Raw genomic sequence first — 21,101 nt, 5'->3', positions numbered from 1 at the left:
GTTATAACTCTACCTTAAACTTTCTTGAGAATGCTAATTTTTACCTTAAATCAGCTCCCCAAACAGCATTAACAGCTTGTTCAACACAATTTTTTTTTTTCTTTTTTGCTATAAAATGAACCAAAATCTAAATGATTAAACATCAACAAGAGAGCTTTGAGTATCTAAAAAGAAATGAAGCCTCTAATCAGCTTCGGTTTTATCCTATTGTTTGCTTTGGAATCAAGCATTATTATTAACACATGTTTTGCAAAATCGCAAAAGGTTGGAAAAAGAGGGCAAGTACCAGAAAGCAAATGGAAGGTGATTATTTACGATTATAAAACAAACTCAGTTTTAAATGCTCACTGCAAGTCAAAAGACGACGATTTGAATGAACACGTTTTGGAGAAGCAAGCCCAATGGAACTGGAGCTTCAAAATGAACTTTTGGCGTATGCTTCATCTTGGTGCAATTTTAATAGTTTGAATGGACATGCTTCATTTCATGTTTTTTGGCTCTCTGAACGATGCGACTTTAAAAGTTGCATTTGGGCAGCTTTTGATAATGGATTTTACTTAAAAAATATTCCTTCCGGGAAGTTTGAATTGATACACCCTTAGGAAAAATAAAGTAAAATCTCCCTCACTCGTCTTGGTCCCGCCCCACAGAACCTACTTTTTTTTTTCTTTCATGTTTCATTGCTTTCACATGTAATAATTGTATCGAGAGTTGTGATATAGACCTAAGATGTTGTATATTTAAGTCTAATAAAAGCGGGAGGAATCTTTTGGGATTTTAGAGTTCTTTTGATGTTGATAATTTGGTTGGGTTTCGAGTTTCTACTTATAACGACCCATGTCCAAGATTCAAAATCTGGATTTGGCACTTAATGGCCCTAATATTCTCGTGACGATATTGTTAGGTTACTTACTCCTCCCTTCTAAGAGTGAAAACTATCTTCACAGACCAACATGAGTCATTCCAGCATGTCTTTCCTCACTCACATATTTGCTACGAAAATTCTCAAGAGGTCTCCCAACATAAATTGCTCCAAGCAAAGCATATTTAATCTCGAAGTTCTTATGATTAAGCCACCAAAAAGAAAAGTGTATCTCGTTGAATCGGTCATGTCACCAAAAAATGATTATTAATAATGTGTTTGGTAATTTAGCCTATTTCGAAACTGGTTCGTGCCTAAATCCTTTTTGTTCCTTAACGTTGACACCTTCAAGTCCTGTACGTGAAAATTTTGAGGGATTTGAGCATTTGGGTGCGAAAGTCGAGGTCCTAATCACAACCGAGTAAGTAGCCATTTTGGTATTTCCTAAAGAAATAATTATACATTTAAGTAAAAATTGAAGGACTAGGTAAACAATCTTGAGTTGACCTAAATGGTATGTTTTGCTTTGAAATCATGAAATTCACCCACTAAATGACACCCACTATGACTGAAATTTAATGGATGGCTTGATGGACATACGAGCATATTTAGGAGCCAAACCATAGATAGGGTAAAATGACTAAAATATCCTTACAATGTTCTTATGACGACGTTTCATGGTCCAAATGAGCCCTAAATAACTTAAAATTTTATATGAGACCAATTTAGAAAGTTATAGATGAATACGTATAATTTTAAAGCATTTGAATGTATTTAGAACATACACCAAGATTAGGGCAAAAATGAAAAGAAAAAAAATGTCCCTTATGTAACTTTTATGAGAATTAATGTTTTAATGAACTCAAAACGGTATGATATTTTGCATGGTACTGATCTATGTTTTAACGACTAACTTATATCTGAATTAATGAAGTTTTGATATGATAATGATATGAATCCAACCACTCATCAATTGCATGTGTCTAAAGGAGCAATTACAAGAACAATGCAACAAAGATTTAAGTATCAAATCAAGAAATAAATGGAGTGGCAATAAATGTCACTTGACATTGGAAAGAGATTTGAAGACTTTTTGTCATTGGTAGTTGAACTACATTTAATATTATTTATAATATGTTTTATTTTCTTCGATTTGTATTTAATAGCTTTGATGGGTAGTTTGTAGTTGGTAGTTGAACTACATTATGTTTCAATTATCTTTTTGGCGTATTCAAAAGCATGTAATATTCAAGTTTGATACCACGGTGGAATACAAAAACCTTGCTTTAGGTTTGATGTTAAAATCGATTCATTGGATTAGTCATGATCAAACTAATTCTGGAATGAGTCGTCTTGGGATCTAATTGTGACCATCATAGATTTCAAGTTCGATCTAAGAGTTACTCATCTTCTAACCCGCTCTTGGTTGGAATCAATTCGTTAAGTTAGTTTTATTTGTGAAAGTTTGCAAGGATACTAGAAGGACTTCTAACCTTTCAAAAATCTAGCTTCTTGGCGCTTATCAGAAAAACTTGAAATCTTACATAGTTTGTTGAGTGGGCAGCGAGCTATTCGGTATAGCAGCTCACGTTCAAATGCGGTAATGGAATAGTGAATAAAACCAAACCCAATTTCTTAAGATCTCAAGTCGTTTTGCTACTATTTGATAGCGAAATAAAAATTGATTCTTTAATTTTAATAATTTAAAATCATGCAATTCATATACAAGTTTTGATATATTTCGATAAACAATTCATGTATAAGAAGCTTTGATTGTCGTTTACAAAATAATAGTGCAAAAACATGTACATATCAAAATATAAATGAGTCTAAATTATGACTCGGATCTATCTTGACTTCTATAGCCTCATAACTTGTGTACACAATTATCTCGGTAGCGTAGCTCAAGTACTTACTAGTTTATTCGTAGGCTCTTAAATCTTTCTCAAGTCGTTTGTCCATCATACATCTTATATCATTCATAAATCTTACTTTATAATAAAGTACCATGTGTCTAAGTCATAAGATTTTCAGAAATAGCATCTAGGCTCTCATTCCAGCTCATAAAAGCATGTCATCACACTAAAATCATTATTGTACCGAAAAATCTTGCAAGCCAAATGTCAGGATTGTCGAGTGGTCTAAGGCGCCGGACTCAAGTTCCTTTTGACATATTGATGACCGGAGACTCGAGTGTTCTTTTTTAATAACAAAAACAATATAAATCATAATAAATCATAGTAAAAGAGTTACTTTAGTTACTAATATTATAAGAAAAATGTCACATGACAAAATGGTCTAAGGCACCAAATTCAAGTTTTGATCTTTACAAGAGGACGTGAGATCTTGTGTGCCTTCCCCAATCCTGTTTCTACTCATGTGGTACTTCAAATCTCGAGGAACTTCGCTCAATAGTCCTAATTCAAGTCATATTATCATCGAAATTGAATTGAAAAATACTAATAAAGGTCAAGCTGAATGAATTACGCTCACCCACGCACGAGCAAGGGAGGTTACGAGCCCAGCTGAATGCCAATCCATTTGTCTTTCAACAATAATTCACGTAGTGAAGAAGTGTGGCATACATGTCACATAGCGAATAATTCACATAGTTTGTCGACAATTCAGTCTCTTAATATATATAGTCTAAAGATGATCTCAGTCCATTTGATCTAGATAATCACGAAAGAAATTATTATGCATTTGAGTAAAATGGTAGTGGAGAGATATTTTTCAACCGGTAATAGTCCATATCATTTGATAATCATGATATGATTAGGATTGTGGTACAAAGGTTTTTGAGAAAGATTTATCCGTCTCATTCATGTCCTTGAGAATTTTTAATTTTGAATATGCGATTTTTAAAGGATCCTCACGATTTGGAACATGAGTGATTACTACCCATTTGGTGTAAACCAAAATAAACTCATACAATCTATGAATTTTATGAATATCTTCCGAGATATAGAAAAATCGTGAGGGATAAATCTTTTTGATAACCTCGAGAATCTTTGGGTCATCTTACCCTTACCCAAATAAGTTCACGACCATGGGATAGTTAGAGATCTCCTAATCATTCCCACACGGGGTATCCTTGGGGCACCATATAACATAAATTAACCGTTGATACAAATAAACATTAGATTTGAGTTTGATTTTATTAAGAATAAAAATAAAGTATGTAAATTAAATAAAGCTCTCACGAGTTTGGGTTGTTATAAATGATATCAGAACCACACACTAGGCGGACGATGTGTTAGCGAGGACGTGGATTTGGCGATTGTGCGGCACTCACTACCAGCACTGAGCGAGTCAAGCCAGCTTCGAATCACGTTGCCTACAGTCGGGCAACATGTATTCAAAGCTCGGGCCTCAATTTAAAGAGAAGATTTTAGAAATCGAGGGAGAGAGGATTTGTACGGAGAGTTTTGAAAGCAAGAATGAGAGAGAGATTGAGAGTGGTGTTATATAGCATGCAAGCAAAAAGGCAACAACAACGACTTAAAACGTATATAGTTTTACGGGTAAGGAGAATTTGACAACTAGTCGCATCCCCTTATGGTACATTTTGAGGATTTCATGTCTACCAGACGTATCCATGATATCACTAAAACGTCATACTCTTAAAGAAAACAAGAAATAAATAATACAACATGAAAGCAATTAAAGAAAGTGGTAAAGTAGTACAAGGCAAAGGGTTTCAGCGTGTAACGAGCAGGCGGCCATGGGCAACACGCTTTGGACAAGCATGACCGTGACACTAGGCTTCCAACAGGGTGGATCAAACAATATGTTAGATGATTATATAACTGTAATAAAAAGTCTATTAATGGTTTGAGTTCTAAATTATATGGAAACTTTTAATAAAAAAAATGACTAGGTGTTAATAAAATATCTAAATTATTATTGGAGAATAAAATATTGACGTCAATCAAAGTATCAAAGTCTTGATTTTATAGAAAAATATAAAGTATAAATGTTGTAACAGCCCAAACCCACCGCTAGAAAATATTGTCCGCTTTGGCTCGTTTCGTATCGTCGTCAACCTCACGGTTTTAAAACGTGTTTGTTAGGGAGAGATTTTCACACTTTTGTAATTAATGTTTGGTTTCCTTCCCCAACAGACTTGTATAAATGAAGTATGTAAATTAAATAAAGTTTTACCTCCGTAGAAACGGTAGTTGACAAGTCTTATAATGAATTGTTCTTTTGCAGTTCTCCTCTACCATTTGTAACAATTCAAGTGCAACGTTCGGAGTTTGAGCTATTAAAAGTTTGGTTGTTACAAATGATATCAAAGCCAGACATCACACGATGTGTTAGTGAGATCGAAGCATTTCTTATAAGGGTGTGGAAACCTCTCCTTAAAGACGCGTTTTAAAATCGTGAAGTAGATGATGATACATAACGTGTCAAAGCGAACAAAATCTAAATGATTAAGCATCAACAAAAAAGCGTTGAGTATCTATAAAAAAATATGAAGCTTCTAACCAGCTTCGGTTTAATCTTATTGTTTGCTTTGGAATCAAGCATTATTATTAACACATGTTTTGCAGGATCAAGCAGACAAAATGTTGGAACAAGAGGGCAGGTTCCAGAAAGCAAATGGGTGGTGACTATTTACAATTATCAAACAAACTCAGTTTTAAATGCTCATTGCAAGTCAAGAGACAACGATTTGAACAAACGTGTTTTGGAGAAGCAAGCCTAATGGAACTGGAGCTTCAAAATGGACTTTTGGCGCACGACTTTGTTTTGGTGCAATTTTAATAGTTTGAACGGACATGCTTCATTTCATGTTTTTTGGCTTTCTGAACGATGCAACTTTAATAACTGCATTTGGGCAGCTTTTGATGATGGATTTTACTTAAAAAATATTCATTCCGGGACTTTTGAATTGATACACCCTTAGAAAAAACGAAGTTAAATCTCCCTCACTCGTCTTGGTCCCACAAAACCTACCTTTTTTTTTTTCTTTCATGTTTCATTGCTTTCATATGTAATAATTCTATCGAGAGTTGTGATATAGACCTAAGATATTGTATATTTAAGTCTAATAAAAGCGGGAGGAATGTTTTGGGATTTTAGGGTTCTTTTGATGTTGATAATTTGGTTGGGTTTCAAGTTTCTACTTGTAACGACCCATGACCAAGATTCGAAATCTGGATTTGGCACTTAATAGCCCTAATATTCCCGTGACGATATTGTCAGGTTACTTACTCCTCGCTTTTAAGAGTGAAAACTATCTCCACAGACCAACATGAGTTATTCCAGCATATATTTTCCTCACTCACATGTTTGCTACGAAAATTCTCAAGAGGTCTCCCAACATAAAATTGCAACAAGAAAAACACATTTAATCTCGAAGTTCTAATGATTAAGCCACCAAAAAGGAAAGTGCATCTCGTTGAACTGGTCATGTCACCCAAAAATGATTCTTAATAACGTGTTTGGTAATTTAGCATATTTCTAAACTGATTCGTGCCTAAATCCTTTTTGTTCCTTAATGTTGACACCTTCAAGTCCTGTACGTGAAAATTTTGAGGGATGTGAGCATTCGGGTGTGAAAATCGAGGTCCCGATCACAATTGAATAAGTAGCCATTTTGGTATTTCCTAAAGAAATAATTACAGAAATCTCTTGAAATTGACCAACTAAATGACATCCGGCATGAAATTTTATGGATTATTGGATGGACAGGTGCAAAATGACTAAAATATCCTTACGATATCTTTATGACTTTTTAGAGTTCAAATGAGCCCTAAATAACTTAAAAAAAATTTACGAGACCTATTTATAAAGTTATGGATGAATATATGTAAATTTAAAGCATTTGAATGTATTTAGAACATACACCAATATTAGGCAAAAATGACAAAAATGTCCCTTATGAACCTTTTATGAGACTTAATGTTTTTAATGAACTCCAAACGGTATGATATTTTGGACAGTACTTTCAATTGCATGTATCTAGAGGAGTAATTACAAGAAGCAATGCAAAAAAAATTGAAGTATCAAATCAAGAAATGAATGGAGTGGCAACAAATATCACTTGACATTAGGAAGTGATTTGAAGACTTTTTGTATTTTTTAGTTGAACTACATTTAATATTATTTATGTTATATCTAATTTTCTTCGTTTAATAGCTTTGATAGGTAGTTTGTAGTTGATAGTTGAACTACGTTATGTTTGAATTATTATTATTATTTTTTTTTTGTTGATCTATTTAGAGGTATGTAATATTAACTTTGAAATCACGGTGGAATACAAAAATCTTGTGTTTGAAACCCTTTGGGTATTATGTTTTTTCAAACCTTTCTTTAGGTTTGATGTTAAAATCGATTCATTGGATTAGTCATGATCAAGCAAATTCTGGAGTGAGTCGTTTTGGAATCTATGATGGAATCTAAGAGTGACCATCATAGATTCCAAATTCGAAATAAGAATTATTCATCTTCTAACCCGCTCTTGATTGGAATCAATTCGTTAAGTTAGTTTTTTTTTGTGAAAGTTTGCAAGGATACTCGAAGAACTTCTAGCCTGAAAAAATCCAACTTGTTGGCACTTATCAGAAAAACTTGAAATCTTACATGGTAAAAAGCTTGTCTTCACCATAAAATTGTTATTATATTGAAAAATAATGTAAGCTATATGTTAGGATGGCTGATTGGTCTAAGATGCTAGACTTAAGTTTTGGTCCTCGTAAGATGGCGTGGGTTTAAGTCCCACTTTTGATATGCTAAATTAGCAATGTAGGCTCGTTCTAGTTGCTAAAAAGCATGTCATCACAATGTCATCGTTATTGTACTGAAAATTAGTGCAAGTTAAATGCCAGGATGGCCGAGTGGTCTAAGGCGCCAGACTCAAGTTCATGGCAAGTTAAATGCCAGGATGGCCGAGTGGTCTAAGGCGCCAGACTCAAGTTCATGGCCGAGTGGTCTAAGGCGCCAGACTCAAGTTCTAGTCTTAGTAAGAGGGCGTGGGTTCTGACATGCTAAATTATTTTAGCGTCTAGGCTCTCATTCTAGCTCGTTCTTATTGCTAAATGCATGTCATCACAATGTCATCGTTATTGTATTGAAAAATATTGCAAGCTAAATGTCAGAATGGTCGAGAGGTCTAAGGCGCCAGACTCAAGTTTTAGTCTTCGTAAGAGGGCGTGGGTTCAAATCCCACTTCTGACATGCTAGATTATTAGCGTTTAGGCTCTCATTCTAGCTCGTTCTTGTTGCTAAAGGCATGTCATCACAATGTCATCATTATTGTACTGAAAAATACTACAAGCTAAATGTTAGGATGGTCGAGTGGTCTAAGGCATTAGACTCAAGTTCAGGTCTAGATTATTAGTGTCTAGGCTCTCATTTTGGCTCGTTCTTGTTGCTAAAGGCATGTCATCGTTATTATACTGAAAAACACTACAAGCTAAATGTCAGGATGGCTGAGTGGTCTAAGGCGCCAGACTCAAGTTCTGGTCTTCGTAAGAGGGTGTGGGTTCAAATCCCACTTCTGACATGCTAGATTATTAGCGTCTAAGCTCTCATTGTAGCACGTTCTTGTTGCCTAGCTAAATGTCAGGATGGCCGAGTGGTCTAAGGCGCCAGACTCAAGGAGTTCAAATCCCACTTCTGACATGCTAGATTATTAGCGTCTAGGCTCTCATTCTAGCTCGTCATGTCATCAAAATGTCATCGTTATTGTACTGAAAAATACTGCAAGCTAAATGTCAGATGGCCGAGTGGTCTAAGGCGCCAGACTCAAGTTCTGGTCTTCGTACGAGGGCGTGGGTTCAAATCCCACTTTTGACATGCTAGATTATTAGCATCTAAACTCTCATTCTAGCTCGTTCTTGTTGCTAAAGGCATGTCATCACAATGTCATCGTTATTGTACTGAAAAATACTGCAAGCTAAATGTCAGGATGGCCGAGTGGTCTAAGGCGCCAGACTCAAGTTCTGGTCTTCGTAAGAGGGCGTGGGTTCAAATCCCACTTCTGACATGCTAGATTATTAGCGTCTAGGCTCTCATTCTAGCGCTTGTTCTTGTTGCGAAAGGCATGTCATCACAATGTCATCGTTATTGTACTGAAAAATTTTGCAAGGTAATTGTCAGGATGGCCGAGTGGTCTAAGGCACCAGACTCAAGTTCTCATGCCCAACTCTCTAGTGTTGCTTATGTCTTTATGTCACACATGAAATGACTCAAGTTCTCATGCCCAGCAAGGTAATTGTCAGGATGGCCGAGTGGTCTAAGGCACCAGACTCAAGTTCTCATGCCCAACTCTCTAGTGTTGCTTATGTCTTTATGTCACACATGAAATGACTCAAGTTCTCATGCCCAGCAAGGTAATTGTCAGGATGGCCGAGTGGTCTAAGGCACCAGACTCAAGTTCTCATGCCCAACTCTCTAGTGTTGCTTATGTCTTTATGTCACACATGAAATGACTCAAGTTCTCATGCCCAGCAAGGTAATTGTCAGGATGGCCGAGTGGTCTAAGGCACCAGACTCAAGTTCTCATGCCCAACTCTCTAGTGTTGCTTATGTCTTTATGTCACACATGAAATGACTCAAGTTCTCATGCCCAACTCTCTAGTGTTGCTTATGTCTTTATGTCACACATGAAATGCCTCAGAATGTATGTACTGGATACGACTAGTTCTCAACTTCTCCATATTCCTTGCTTATATAACGTCTCTCTGCTCTCGCTTTCTAAAACCGAGGCCAGAGGCTCGAGCATACATCGCTTGGCCGTAGGCAACTCGGTGTAGGTCCGGGATAATCCTTATTCCATCCATATCCCAATTCCATTCATTTAATATCCCTGTGGTGTCATTGAGATAAGAGATGAAAATGTAGTGCTGTATTCCGGGATGCTAGACTTCCGTATGCGGGCACAAGCACCTATTTTTCAACGCCGAATTTTTATACTGAAACACAAGAACGAATTGGCTTAGCTCACTTGTCGTTGAAAAGTGAGTGCCGCACAATCGCAAGTCCGCTGCCATTAAAAGTGCGATTGTGACAAGTGGTATCAGAGCTTTGTAAGCTCCGTGAAATAGCAAAGACCGAGAACATGTCGACGACAAAGTCGACACCCAAAGCACAAGTCGATTGGCTTACCTTAATAGAGGAGGAAATGTTGTTCCTCAAAGAAGTCCTTGACACCATCCGCTTCCTGGAAGCACGGGTGAAAGAATTGAGTGGAAAAGTCATAGAGATCGACGCAATGGGTAACCGCTTGGATGGGTTGCTAATTGCAGAACTGATATTTCGAGTGACCTCACTCGAAGAAAAGGTTGCTCCTACGAGCAGCTCAAGACCGTCTGGTAGCTCCGACAGCTCTGTCGCACACAAGAAGGGACGTCGCGAAGAGTTCGACGCGCTACAAAATACAATGATGAGTTTGTTCAATGGATTAGCTGATGAATTTAGAACAACGATCGATGAAATGCAAGAAAAGATGTCTGCCATGAGCACCCGAATCGAGGTGACCATGAAAGCCGTGCAGAACGTCTCGGCTGGGCAAACTAATATAGGATCCAACAAACTGAAGTTTCCCGAACCTAGACCTTTCAAAGGGAACCGGGATGCCAAAGAGTTGGAGAACTTCATCTTTGATGTCGAACAGTACTTCAAAGCCATACCGGCTTGTACCGACGACATGAAGGTGACAGTAGCCTCGATGTATCTCATAGACGACGCCAAACTTTGGTGGCGTTTGAAGGTACAAGACATCGAGAATGGATAGTACACCATAGACTTGTGGGAAGACTTCAAGAGAGAGTTGAGGGACCAATTCCTCTCTGAAAGTAGACCATCTAGCAATGGAAAAACTAATAGCCCTAAAGCAAACTGGAAGCATAATGGACTATGTCAGACAATTTTCGACCTTGATGCTAGATATTAGGGGCACATCAGAGAAGGACAAGATGTTCTTCTTTATAAATGGGTTACAACCGTGGGCCAAAACAAAAATACACGAGAAAAAGGTCCAAGACCTAGCTACCGCAATTGCCAACGCCGAGAGACTCCTAGACTATGGGAACAAGGCGAGTTACCAAAGAAAAACAACACAGGCCCCAAACACTGGGGGCAAAACATATAAGCCGCCAGGTCACCGAAATGGAAGCCCCAACAGGCCAAACGGAGGTAACGACAGACCAAGCGGGTGGACAGATAGACCACCTCAGAACAACCAAGCGGGGACATCTCGAGGACCTTACCCTCAAAGGAACCACCCGACAACACCTATACAATGCATACTGTGTAAAGGCCCCCACAAAGTGTCCTACTATCCTCATCGGGCCTCTCTTACTGCACTCCAAGTGTCCATCCAAGAGAGCAATGACACAAGAGTCGAGACTATGCTAGACAAAAAGGAAGATCAAGACAACCCCTGAATGGGCGCGCTCAAATTCCTGTCAACCCTTCAATAAAAGGTCGAACCGAAGGAGATAATAGAGAAAGGGCTCATATTAGTAGATGCGACAATAAACTCTCGACCGAGCAAGAGCACTTTGATAGACTCAGGAGCGACTCACAACTTCATCGCCGATCAAGAAGCCCGAAGATTGGGACTCACCATAGGAAAGGACCCTGGAAAAATTAAAGCTGTCAACTCCAAGACCTTGCCTATTGTGGGAGTTTCCAAAATAGTCCCCTTCAAATTAGGGACTTGGACAGGAGAGCTGGACCTTGTCGTAGTTTGCATGGACAACTTTGACGTGGTACTTGGGATAGAGTTCCTCTTATAACACAAAGTTATCCCAATGCCACTAGCGAAATGCTTGGTGATCATTGAACGCAATTCCACAGTAATACCTGCAAGCATCAAACAGCCAGGTAATCTTAGAATGATTTCGGCCATACAATTGAAAAGAGGGCTCGCACGAGAGGAACCTACATTTATGACTATACCACTGATGGAAGAAGTGACTACTGAGGAAACTATCCCAGACGAAATCAAGGAGGTATTAAACAGTTACGCTGATATAATGTCAGAGAGCCTACCACAAACATTACCACCCCGTCGAGGCATTGATCACGAAATTGAACTCCTTCCCGAGGTTAAACCCCCAGCGAAGAATGCATACTGGATGGCTCCCCTTGAGCTAGCCGAATTGAGGAAACAACTAGATGAGTTGTTGACGGCAGGATTCATTTGCCCGGCAAAAGCACCTTACGGAGCCCCCGTACTATTTCAGAAAAAGAAGGATGGGACGTTGCGCCTGTGCATAGATTATAGAGCCTTAAACAAGGTGACGGTACACAACAAGTACCCACTGCTGATAATATCTGACTTGTTCGACCAACTTCATGGGGCCAAATACTTCACGAAGTTGGACATACGATCAGGGTACTACCAAGTACGTATCGCCGAGGGGGACGAGTCCAAGACGACGTTCATGACAAGATATGGGGCCTTCGAGTTCCTGGTGATGCCCTTTGGCTTGACAAACGCCCCAGCTACGTTTTACATGTTAATGAACCTGGTTTTCTACGAATACTTGGATCAGTTTGTCATAGTATCCCTCGATGACATAGTTGTATACAGCACAACCTTAGAGGAACACAAGGTACACTTGAAGCTTGTATTTGACAAGCTGCGGCAGAATCAGTTGTACGTCAAGAAAGAAAAATGTGCCTTCGCACAGACATGCATCAACTTCCTCGAACATGTCATCAGTTGTGGACAGATTGGGATGGATAGCGATAAGATAAAAGCTATCCAAGAGTGGAAAGTCCCTACTTCCGTATCCGATGTGCGATCCTTCTTAGGATTAGCAAACTACTATAGGCGGTTCGTCGAAGGGTTTTCACGACGAGCCACCCCCTTAACGGAGCTCCTGAAGAAAGACCACCCTTGGTCGTGGTCAAATAAATGTCAAATGGCCTTTGAAGATCTGAAGACAACCATGACGAGGGGTCCTGCCTTCGAGTTAGTAGATGTTACAAAGTCATTTGAAATAGAAACAAATGCTTCTGACTTTGCCCTAGGCGATGTCCTTATTCAAGAAGGGCGCCCCATCGCTTATGAAAGTCGAAAGCTCAATGATGCCGAACGGAGATACACTGTCTCCGAAAAGGAAATGCTAGCTTTAGTTCATTGCCTACGAGTCTAGAGACAGTATCTCTTGGGATCACAGTTCATAGTGAAGACGGATAACAGCGCCATCTACCACTTCTTCGATCAACCAAAATTGATGGCAAAACAAGCCTGGTGGTAAGAGTCGTTGGCGGAATTCGACTTCAAATTCGAACACAAGGCAGGGAAGAGTAATCAAGCAGCCGATGCACTGAGTCGGAAGGGCGAACATGCGGCCCTTTGCATGTTAGCCCATATTCATTCAAGTAAGATCGATGGATCGATGCACGACATCATCAAAGAACATTTACACAAAGACCCATCGGCCAAAGCCGTCGTCAAACTAGCTAAAGCTGGGAAGACACGACAGTTTTGGGTCGAGGGAGACCTTCTAATGACTAAAGGAAACAGGTTATACGTCCCAAGAACGGGAGAACTGAGGAAGAAACTCATTCAGGAATGTCATGATACCTTATGGGCAGGACACCTTGGGTGGCAAACAACGTATGCCTTAATAAAAAAGGGGTACTTCTGGCCGAATATGCGGGACGATATCATGCAGTACACAAAGACGTGCCTCATCTGCCAAAAGGACAAAGTCGAGAAAGCCAAAGTCTCGGGACTCTTAGAACCTCTACCTGTGCCAACAAGACCTTGGGAAAGTGTGTATCTGGACTTCATAACACACCTCCCAAAAGTCGGAGAATATAACGTCATCTTGGTTATCGTAGATCGATTCTCGAAATATGCAACATTTGTTCCCACTCCAAAATTATGCTCGGCTAAACTAACAGCCCAATTATTTTTCAAACACGTTGTCAAGTTATAGGGCATTCCGTTGAGCATCATCAGTGATAGAGATGGTAGGTTCATTGGCACATTTCGGATCGAACTATTCGCCTTCTTGAGAACGACTTTAAACATCTCTTCGAGCTACCATCCCCAAACCGATGGACAGACGAAACGATTCAACTGCTTGCTCGAAGAATACTTATGTCACTTCGTCGACGCTCGGCAGAAGAACTGGATACAACTGCTAGATGTGGCCCAATTCTGTTTCAATTGTCAAACGAGCTCGTCTACGAGGAAGAGCCCCTTTAAAATTGTAAGTGGACGACAACCGGCCTTACCACATATTATTGATCATCCTTATGTAGGGAAAAACCCTCAAGCTCAAAACTTCACAAACGAATGGAAGCAGACAACAGATATAGCCCGGGCATATTTAGAGAAAGCCTCCAAGCATATGAAGAAGTGGGCGGACAAGAAGCGTCGCCGCCTTCAATTTTGAGCAGGAGATCAAGTCCTCATCAAGTTGAGACCAGAACAGATAAGATTTCGTAGCCGAAAGAACCAGTGACTAGTTCGAAAATATGAAGGCCCGGTTGAAGTCATCAAAAAGATCGGGGCTACCTCCTACAAAGTTGCACTACCCACATTGATGAAAATCCACCCAATAATTCATGTGAGCAACTTGAATCCTTACCACCCTCACCCGGACGTTGACCAGCGAAATGTAATCACAAGGCCGAGCATCGATCTGAAACAAAGAGACAACAAAGAAATAGAGGAGATCCTAGCCGACAGGGTTAGGAAGATAGGAAGACCCGTACGGATGATTCATGAATTCCTTGTCAAATAGAAGAATCTCCCTACGGAGGAAACTAGCTGGGAACGTGCCGAAGATCTGGACTCCGCCTCCACCCACATCGCCAGATTCGAAAGAAGTCAGTTGACAGGGATGTCAACCAATTAGGTGGGGGAGAATGTTACGGTCATGCTCGTCCAAGGCGTGATGCCCATGGCCGCATGCCCATGACAAGCCCAACCCTTTATGTCTTTTCATATTCAAGTGTTTTGCTTTTATATTTCTAGGAAGTATGACGTTTCAGAAATATTATGTCTAGGTCTGTCACACATGAAATGTCTCAGAATGTACTATAGGGGGATACGACTAGTTGTCAACTTCTCCCTACCATAGGTTATATACTGTAAGCCGTTGTTATTTCTCTCTTGCTTGCTTATATAACGTCTCTTTCAAAAATCTCTCTTTCGAAAATCTCTCTCTGCCCTCGCTTTCTAAAACATTCTCTCAAAGTCAAGGCCAGAGGCTCGAGCATACGTCGCTTGGCCGTAGGCGACGCAAGAACGAATTGGCTTAGCTCACTTGTCGTTAGAAAGGGAGTGTCGCACAATCGCAAGTCTGCTGCCATTAAAAGTACGATTGTGACACCAGACTCAAGTTCTCGTCCTCGTAAGAGGGCGTGGGTTCAAATCCCACTTCTGACATACTAAATTATTAGCATCTAGACTCTCATTCTAGCTCGTTCTTGTTGCTAAAGGCATGTCATCACAATGTCATCGTTATTGTACTGAAAAATATTGCAAGCTAAATGTCAGGATGGCCGAGTGATCTAAGGCCGCCAGACTCAAGGGGTTCAAATCCCACTTCTGACATGCTAGATTATTAGCGTCTAGGCTCTCATTCTAGCACGTTCTTGTTGCTAAAGGCATGTCATCAAAATGTCATCGTTATTGTACTGAAAAATACTGCAAGCTACGTTCTTGTTGCTAAAGGCATGTCATCAAAATGTCATCGTTATTGTACTGAAAAATACTGCAAGCTAAATGTCAGGATGGCCGAGTGGTCTAAGGCAATGTCATCGTTATTGTACTGAAAAATACTGCAAGCTAAATGTCAGGATGGCCGAGTGGTCTAAGGCGCCAGACTCAAGTTTGTACTGAAAAATACTGCAAGCTAAATGTCAGGATGGCCGAGTGGTCTAAGGCGCCAGACTCAAGTTCGTACTGAAAAATACTGCAAGCTAAATGTCAGGATGGCCGAGTGGTCTAAGGCGCCAGACTCAAGTTCTGGTCTTCGTAAGAGGGCGTGGGTTCAAATCCCACTTCTGACATGCTAGATTATTAGCGTTTAGACTCTCATTCTAGCTCGTTCTTGTTGCTAAAGGCATGTCATTACAATGTCATCGTTATTATACAGAAAAATATTGCAAGCTAAATGTCCGGATGGCCGAGTGGTCTAAGGCGCCAAACTCGAGTTCTGGTCTTTGTAAGAGGGCGTGGGTTCAAATCCCACTTCTAACATACTAAATTATTAGCATCTAAACTCTCATTCTAGCTCGTTCTTGTTGCTAAAGGCATGTCATCACAATGTCATCGTTATTGTACTGAAAAATATTGCAAGCTAAATGTCAGGATGGCCGAGTGGTCGAAGGCGCCAGACTCAAGTTCTGGTCTTCGTAAGAGGGCGTGGGTTCAAATCCCACTTCCGACATGCTAGATTATTAGCGTCTAGGCTCTCATTCTAGCTCGTTCTTGTTGCTAAAGGCATGTCATCAAAATGTCATCGTTATTGTACTGAAAAATACTGCAAGCTAAATGTCAGGATGGCCGAGTGGTCTAAGGCGCCAGACTCAAGTTCTGGTCTTCGTAAGAGGGCGTGGGTTCAAATCCCACTTCTGACATGCTAGATTATTAGCATCTAGACTCTCATTTTAGCTCGTTCTTGTTGCTAAAGGCATGTCATCGTTATTGTACTGAAAAATACTGCAAGCTTAATGTCAGGATGGCCGAGTGGTCTAAGGCGCCAGACTCGAGTTCTGGTCTTTGTAAGAGGGCGTGGGTTCAAATCCCACTTCTAACATATTAAATTATTAGCATCTAGACTCTCATTCTAGCTCGTTCTTGTTGCTAAAGGCATGTCATCAAAATGTCATCGTTATTGTACTGAAAAATACTACAAGCTAAATGTCAGGATGGCCGAGTGGTCTAAGGCGATGTCATCGTTATTGTACTGAAAAATACTACAAGCTAAATGTCAGGATGGCCGAGTGGTCTAAGGCGCCAGACTCAAGTTCTGGTCTTCGTACGAGGGCGTGGGTTCAAATCCCACTTCTGACATGCTAGATTATTAGCATCTAGACTCTAATTCGTTCTTGTTGCTAAAGGCTTGTCATCACAACGTCATCGTTATTGTACTGAAAAATACTGCAAGCTAAATGTCAGGATGGCCGAGTGGTCTAAGGCGCCAGAGCGCCAGACTCAAGTTCTGGTCTTCCTACGAGGGCGTGGGTTCAAATCCCACTTCTGACATGCTAGATTATTAGCATCTAGGCTCTCATTCTAGCTCGTTCTTGTTGCTAAAGGCATGTCATCACAACGTCATCGTTATTGTACTGAAATCAAAATGTCATCGTTATTGTACTGAAAAATACTAAATACTACAAGTTAAATGTCAGGATGGCCGAGTGGTCTAAGGCGCCAGACTCAAGTTCTGGTCTTCGTACGAGGGCGTGGGTTCAAATCCCACTTCTGACATGCTAGATTATTAGCATCTAGGCTCTCATTCTAGCTCGTTCTTGTTGCTAAAGGCATGTCATCGTTATTGTACTGAAAAATACTGCAAGCTAAATGTCAGGATGGCCGAGTGGTCTAAGGCGCCAGACTCAAGTTTTGGTCTTCGTAAGAGGGCGTGGGTTCAAATCCCACATCTGACATGCTACATTATTAGCGTCTAGGCTCTCATTCTAGCTCGTTCTTGTTGCTAAAGGCATGTCATCACGTTATTGTACTGAAAAATACTGCAAGCTAAATGTCAGGATGGCCGAGTGGTCTAAGGCGCCAGACTCAAGTTCTGGTCTTCGTACGAGGGCGTGGGTTCAAATCCCACTTCTGACATGCTAGATTATTAGCATCTAGACTCTCATTCGTTCTTGTTGCTAAAGGCATGTCATCACAACGTCATCGTTATTGTACTGAAAAATACTGCAAGCTAAATGTCAGGATGGTCGAGTGGTCTAAGGCGCCAGACTCGTGGGTTCAAATCCCACATCTGACATGCTACATTATTAGCGTCTAGGCTCTCATTCTAGCTCGTTCTTGTTGCTAAAGGCATGTCATCAAAATGTCATCGTTATTGTACTGAAAAATACTGCAAGCTAAATGTCAGGATGGCCGAGTGGTCTAAGGCGCCAGACTCAAGTTCTGGTCTTCGTACGAGGGCGTGGGTTCAAATCCCACTTCTGACATGCTAGATTATTAGCATCTAGGCTCTCATTCTAGCTCGTTCTTGTTGCTAAAGGCATGTCATCACAATGTCATCGTTATTGTACCGAAAAATACTGCAGGATGGCCGAGTGGTCTAAGGCGCCAGACTCAAGTTCTGGTCTTCGTTAGAGGGCGTGGGTTTAAATCCCACTTCTGACAACTCAAGTTCTTAGCATCTAGACTCTCATTCTAGCTCGTTCTTGTTGCTAAAGGCATGTCATCAAAATGTCATCGTTATTGTACTGAAAAATACTGCAAGCTAAATGTCAGGATGGCCGAGTGGTCTAAGGCGCCAGACTCAAGTTCTGGTCTTCGTACGAGGGCGTGGGTTCAAATCCCACTTCTGACATGCTAGATTATTAGCATCTAGGCTCTCATTCTAGCGCCTTCTTGTTGCTAAAGGCATGTCATCACAATGTCATCGTTATCACAATGTCATCGTTATTGTACGGAAAAATACTGCAAGCTAAATGTCAGGATGGCCGAAGGCGCCAGACTCAAGTTCTGGTCTTCGTTAGAGGGCGTGGGTTCAAATCCCACTTCTGACATGCTAGATTATTAGCCTCTAGACTCTCATTCTAGCTCGTTCTTGTTGCTAAAGGCATGTCATCGTTATTGTACTGAAAAATACTACAAGCTAAATGTCAGGATGGCCGAGTGGTCTAAGGCGCCAGACTCAAGTTCTGGTCTTCGTACGAGGGCGTGGGTTCAAATCCCACTTCTGACATGCTAGATTATTAGCATCTAGACTCTCATTCGTTCTTGTTGCTGAAGGCATGTCATCACAACGTCATCGTTATTGTACTGAAAAATACTGCAAGCTAAATGTCAGGATGGTCGAGTGGTCTAAGGCGCTAGACTCAAGTTTTGGTCTTCGTAAGAGGGCGTGGGTTCAAATCCCACATCTGACATGCTACATTATTAGCGTCTAGGCTCTCATTCTAGCTCGTTCTTGTTGCTAAAGGCATGTCATCAAAATGTCATCGTTATTGTACTGAAAAATACTGCAAGCTTAATGTCAGGATGGCCGAGTGGTCTAAGGCGCCAGACTCAAGTTCTGGTCTTCGTACGAGGGCGTGGGTTCAAATCCCACTTCTGACATGCTAGATTATTAGCGTCTAGGCTCTCATTCTAGCTCGTTCTTGTTGCTAAAGGCATGTCATCACAATGTCATCGTTATTGTACTGAAAAATACTGCAAGCTAAATGTCAGGATGGCCGAAGGCGCCAGACTCAAGTTCTGGTCTTCGTTAGAGGGCGTGGGTTCAAATCCCACTTCTGACATGCTAGCAGACTCAAGTTTTGGTCTTCGTAAGAGGGTGTGGGTTCAAATCCCACATCTGACATGCTACATTATTAGCGTCTAGGCTCTCATTCTAGCTCGTTCTTGTTGCTAAAGGCATGTCATCAAAATGTCATCGTTATTGTACTGAAAAATACTGCAAGCTAAATGTCAGGATGGCCGAGTGGTCTAAGGCGCCAGACTCAAGTTCTGGTCTTCGTACGAGGGCGTGGGTTCAAATCCCACTTCTGACATGCTAGGTTATTAGCATCTAGACTCTCATTCGTTCTTGTTGCTAAAGGCATGTCATCACAACGTCATCGTTATTGTACTGAAAAATACTGCAAGCTAAATGTCAGGATGGTCGAGTGGTCTAAGGCGCCAGACTCAAGTTTTGGTCTTCGTAAGAGGGCGTGGGTTCAAATCCCACATCTGACATGCTACATTATTAGCGTCTAGGCTCTCATTCTAGCTCGTTCTTGTTGCTAAAGGCATGTCATCAAAATGTCATCGTTATTGTACTGAAAAATACTGCAAGCTTAATGTCAGGATGGCCGAGTGGTCTAAGGCGCAAGACTCAAGTTCTAGTCTTCGTACGAGGGCGTGGGTTCAAATCCCACTTCTGACATGCTAGATTATTAGCATCTAGACTCTCATTCTAGCTCGTTCTTGTTGCTAAAGGCATGTCATCAAAATGTCATCGTTATTGTACTGAAAAATACTGCAAGCTAAATGTCAGGATGGCCGAGTGGTCTAAGGCGCCAGACTCAAGTTCTGGTCTTCGTACGAGGGCGTGGGTTCAAATCCCACTTCTGACATGCTAGATTATTAGCGTCTAGGCTCTCATTCTAGCTCGTTCTTGTTGCTAAAGGCATGTCATCAAAATGTCATCGTTATTGTACTGAAAAATACTGCAAGCTTAATGTCAGGATGGCCGAGTGGTCTAAGGCGCCAGACTCTCAAGTTCTGGTCTTCGTACGAGGGCGTGGGTTCAAATCCCACTTCTGACATGCTAGATTATTAGCGTCTAGGCTCTCATTCTAGCTCGTTCTTGTTGCTAACGGCATGTCATCAAAATGTCATCGTTATTGTACTGAAAAGTACTGCATCCTTAATGTCAGGATGGCCGAGTGGTCTAAGGCGCCAGACTCAAGTTCTGGTCTTCGTACGAGGGCGTGGGTTCAAATCCCACTTCTGACATGCTAGATTATTAGCGTCTAGGCTCTCATTCCTAGCTCGTTCTTGTTGCTAAAGGCATGTCATCGTTATTGTACTGAAAAATACTGCAAGCTAAATGTCAGGATGGTCGAGTGGTCTAAGGCGCCAGACTCAAGTTCTGCTCAAGTTCTGGTCTTCGTACGAGGGCGTGGGTTCAAATCCCACTTCTGACATGCTAGGTTATTAGCATCTAGACTCTCATTCGTTCTTGTTGCTGAAGGCATGTCATCACAACGTCATCGTTATTGTACTGAAAAATACTGCAAGCTAAATGTCAGGATGGCCGAGTGGTCTAAGGCGCCAGACTCAAGTTCTGCTCAAGTTCTGGTCTTCGTACGAGGGCGTGGGTTCAAATCCCACTTCTGACATGCTAGGTTATTAGCATCTAGACTCTCATTCGTTCTTGTTGCTGAAGGCATGTCATCACAACGTCATCGTTATTGTACTGAAAAATACTGCAAGCTAAATGTCAGGATGGTCGAGTGGTCTAAGGCGCCAGACTCAAGTTCTGCTCAAGTTCTGGTCTTCGTACGAGGGCGTGGGTTCAAATCCCACTTCTGACATGCTAGGTTATTAGCATCTAGACTCTCA

At 40.9% G+C, this 21,101-nt stretch overlaps 26 non-coding genes across 26 annotated transcripts; all 26 read left to right on the top strand.

The window, feature by feature from the left end:
* The first annotated feature begins 8,291 nt into the window (after positions 1-8,291).
* On the top strand, positions 8,292-8,375 carry TRNAL-CAA. The gene has a single exon. It is a non-coding gene; the product is annotated as a tRNA-Leu (tRNA).
* Positions 8,376-8,585: 210 nt separating this feature from the next.
* TRNAL-CAA lies at positions 8,586-8,668 on the top strand. The gene has a single exon. It is a non-coding gene; the product is annotated as a tRNA-Leu (tRNA).
* A 106-nt stretch (positions 8,669-8,774) lies between these two features.
* TRNAL-CAA lies at positions 8,775-8,858 on the top strand. The gene has a single exon. It is a non-coding gene; the product is annotated as a tRNA-Leu (tRNA).
* A 6,917-nt stretch (positions 8,859-15,775) lies between these two features.
* On the top strand, positions 15,776-15,859 carry TRNAL-CAA. Its single transcript has one exon. It is a non-coding gene; the product is annotated as a tRNA-Leu (tRNA).
* A 296-nt stretch (positions 15,860-16,155) lies between these two features.
* TRNAL-CAA lies at positions 16,156-16,239 on the top strand. The gene has a single exon. It is a non-coding gene; the product is annotated as a tRNA-Leu (tRNA).
* Positions 16,240-16,345: 106 nt separating this feature from the next.
* Positions 16,346-16,429, top strand: TRNAL-CAA. Its single transcript has one exon. It is a non-coding gene; the product is annotated as a tRNA-Leu (tRNA).
* A 95-nt stretch (positions 16,430-16,524) lies between these two features.
* TRNAS-CGA lies at positions 16,525-16,608 on the top strand. Its single transcript has one exon. It is a non-coding gene; the product is annotated as a tRNA-Ser (tRNA).
* Positions 16,609-16,781: 173 nt separating this feature from the next.
* TRNAL-CAA lies at positions 16,782-16,865 on the top strand. The gene has a single exon. It is a non-coding gene; the product is annotated as a tRNA-Leu (tRNA).
* Positions 16,866-16,965: 100 nt separating this feature from the next.
* Positions 16,966-17,057, top strand: TRNAL-CAA. The gene has a single exon. It is a non-coding gene; the product is annotated as a tRNA-Leu (tRNA).
* Positions 17,058-17,198: 141 nt separating this feature from the next.
* On the top strand, positions 17,199-17,282 carry TRNAL-CAA. Its single transcript has one exon. It is a non-coding gene; the product is annotated as a tRNA-Leu (tRNA).
* A 95-nt stretch (positions 17,283-17,377) lies between these two features.
* Positions 17,378-17,461, top strand: TRNAL-CAA. Its single transcript has one exon. It is a non-coding gene; the product is annotated as a tRNA-Leu (tRNA).
* A 97-nt stretch (positions 17,462-17,558) lies between these two features.
* TRNAL-CAA lies at positions 17,559-17,642 on the top strand. The gene has a single exon. It is a non-coding gene; the product is annotated as a tRNA-Leu (tRNA).
* A 266-nt stretch (positions 17,643-17,908) lies between these two features.
* On the top strand, positions 17,909-17,992 carry TRNAL-CAA. The gene has a single exon. It is a non-coding gene; the product is annotated as a tRNA-Leu (tRNA).
* Positions 17,993-18,087: 95 nt separating this feature from the next.
* On the top strand, positions 18,088-18,170 carry TRNAL-CAA. The gene has a single exon. It is a non-coding gene; the product is annotated as a tRNA-Leu (tRNA).
* Positions 18,171-18,276: 106 nt separating this feature from the next.
* Positions 18,277-18,360, top strand: TRNAL-CAA. The gene has a single exon. It is a non-coding gene; the product is annotated as a tRNA-Leu (tRNA).
* A 294-nt stretch (positions 18,361-18,654) lies between these two features.
* On the top strand, positions 18,655-18,738 carry TRNAL-CAA. Its single transcript has one exon. It is a non-coding gene; the product is annotated as a tRNA-Leu (tRNA).
* A 290-nt stretch (positions 18,739-19,028) lies between these two features.
* TRNAL-CAA lies at positions 19,029-19,112 on the top strand. Its single transcript has one exon. It is a non-coding gene; the product is annotated as a tRNA-Leu (tRNA).
* Positions 19,113-19,462: 350 nt separating this feature from the next.
* TRNAL-CAA lies at positions 19,463-19,546 on the top strand. The gene has a single exon. It is a non-coding gene; the product is annotated as a tRNA-Leu (tRNA).
* A 100-nt stretch (positions 19,547-19,646) lies between these two features.
* Positions 19,647-19,730, top strand: TRNAL-CAA. The gene has a single exon. It is a non-coding gene; the product is annotated as a tRNA-Leu (tRNA).
* A 106-nt stretch (positions 19,731-19,836) lies between these two features.
* Positions 19,837-19,920, top strand: TRNAL-CAA. Its single transcript has one exon. It is a non-coding gene; the product is annotated as a tRNA-Leu (tRNA).
* A 106-nt stretch (positions 19,921-20,026) lies between these two features.
* TRNAL-CAA lies at positions 20,027-20,110 on the top strand. The gene has a single exon. It is a non-coding gene; the product is annotated as a tRNA-Leu (tRNA).
* Positions 20,111-20,216: 106 nt separating this feature from the next.
* TRNAE-CUC lies at positions 20,217-20,302 on the top strand. The gene has a single exon. It is a non-coding gene; the product is annotated as a tRNA-Glu (tRNA).
* A 106-nt stretch (positions 20,303-20,408) lies between these two features.
* TRNAL-CAA lies at positions 20,409-20,492 on the top strand. The gene has a single exon. It is a non-coding gene; the product is annotated as a tRNA-Leu (tRNA).
* A 96-nt stretch (positions 20,493-20,588) lies between these two features.
* TRNAL-CAA lies at positions 20,589-20,683 on the top strand. The gene is given in 2 exon segments: positions 20,589-20,626; positions 20,638-20,683. It is a non-coding gene; the product is annotated as a tRNA-Leu (tRNA).
* A 100-nt stretch (positions 20,684-20,783) lies between these two features.
* TRNAL-CAA lies at positions 20,784-20,878 on the top strand. The gene is given in 2 exon segments: positions 20,784-20,821; positions 20,833-20,878. It is a non-coding gene; the product is annotated as a tRNA-Leu (tRNA).
* A 100-nt stretch (positions 20,879-20,978) lies between these two features.
* Positions 20,979-21,073, top strand: TRNAL-CAA. The gene is given in 2 exon segments: positions 20,979-21,016; positions 21,028-21,073. It is a non-coding gene; the product is annotated as a tRNA-Leu (tRNA).
* The last annotated feature ends 28 nt before the right edge of the window (positions 21,074-21,101 follow it).

The sequence above is a fragment of the Cucurbita moschata genome, unplaced genomic scaffold, assembly GCF_002738365.1.
Source record: "Cucurbita moschata cultivar Rifu unplaced genomic scaffold, Cmos_1.0 Cmo_Scf00040, whole genome shotgun sequence".
NCBI lineage: Eukaryota > Viridiplantae > Streptophyta > Magnoliopsida > Cucurbitales > Cucurbitaceae > Cucurbita > Cucurbita moschata.
This window is presented reverse-complemented; position numbering and strand designations above follow the sequence as displayed.